This window comes from Sorex araneus, chromosome 1 (genome assembly GCF_027595985.1).
Source record: "Sorex araneus isolate mSorAra2 chromosome 1, mSorAra2.pri, whole genome shotgun sequence".
Taxonomy (NCBI): domain Eukaryota; kingdom Metazoa; phylum Chordata; class Mammalia; order Eulipotyphla; family Soricidae; genus Sorex; species Sorex araneus.
The window spans coordinates 383625348-383626817 of NC_073302.1; the positions used below are offsets into that span (position 1 = coordinate 383625348).

The window sequence follows — 1470 nt, forward strand, 5'->3', positions numbered from 1 at the left end:
CACAGTATCATTTCATTTTAGATTTTTACTAAAATGTTTGAAAATTTAGTGACTTTAGTAATTATAGGGTAAGACTCCGTAGAATTCAGTATTTCATTGTTACACTGATCTAGATCCTCTATAAAATCATCTAGAGTTCCTGCTTCAGCAAAAGCAGAAAAGTCACCTCCACAGAAAGCTCTGATCACTATCCTGGCCACTGCTTCCTTCTCCCTGTACCCCTGAGTGGTCCCCTGAGTGACACCAGACTTCAGGCTCCCCAAGCCCTTCAAGTCTGTGGGGAAAATGGCCTCTAATAAAACTACACTGAGGAGATTGATCAGTGGTCGGGTACCTAGTTTTAAGCATCACATGACCCCTGAACACTGTCTGGTGTGGCTGTAAAGATACAGGGGCTATAGCAACATCCCTAAACTTAGCACTAAATCAGTAGCTAATATCTTCCAGGCTTCCTGAACACACTACCTGTGAGCCACACACAAATAGCGTTGCATACTGCTGAGAAAAAGGAAGAAAACAGAATGGAAAGCATAAGCAGTTGAAAGGGGCAGAAACTAAAGAATCTCTGGTGGGAGAAAGTACTGGACTGACGTTCAGTCAATGAGAAGAGAATATTTTCAGAAGCAAAAAGAATTTACAGATTCTGACAGTACTTGGGAACCTGAAGAAAATTTAGATTGTCGAGTTGATTGAAGCATTTCTTAATTATCTCTAGAAGCTGGGAAAGAAAAAGATGATACAAAAAGGGTCTTAATCTGACAGTGAGTCTGATGAGAGCAAATGAAAGAAGAGAGATGCTGCTGACAGAAGACGCTTTGCCAGAGGTCCTGATCCTGAATAAATAATTGGTGCCACAGACAGCAGTGGGGAATTAATGTTCCTCGGGAAATGGAAAAAATCAGATGAGGCTGACTTGTTGCTGGCAAAAAATTGAAATGTCTTCAAATTATAAATGCTTTTTATGAAGAGACTAATTTGGCACTCTGTCCAGAAGATGAAGCTCAATAATAGCTTCACTGTTTTATCACACACACACACACACACAAACACACACACACACACACACACATGCACACAGATATATATATCAAATGAGTCTTAGCTTTTTAACTTACTAGTATAAAAACTAATTACATTCTTGTGAAAATAAATTTTGATATGTTTGCTTTAAAACATAAGTTGTTGGGAGGTTTTTATTCATTTTTGCATGTGTAGTAACCAATACTGTGAACAAATAAAGCTTTCTGAAAATGCTTCCTTTATGGGAAAGAAAATAAAAAGTTTAACTCCTCAAGGCAGGTGCACTACAAACACTAGTTTGCTCTTGCCCTGTTTGGTCCTAGCACCTATTGCCAATTTAGGTACTCATTATCAATACTCAAATATCCTGCTACTTAAAATTGTCACCTACCATTACTGTTCACTCCTTGTGGAAATAGGGGACCCTAGCCGATGTAAGCAGAACTTGCG

The 1470-nt window shown here is 38.8% G+C and overlaps 1 pseudogene; it reads left to right on the top strand.

The window, feature by feature from the left end:
* The first annotated feature begins 285 nt into the window (after nucleotides 1-285).
* Nucleotides 286-1008, top strand: LOC101552149 (chromobox protein homolog 3-like; annotated as a pseudogene).
* Nucleotides 1009-1470: the final 462 nt, after the last annotated feature.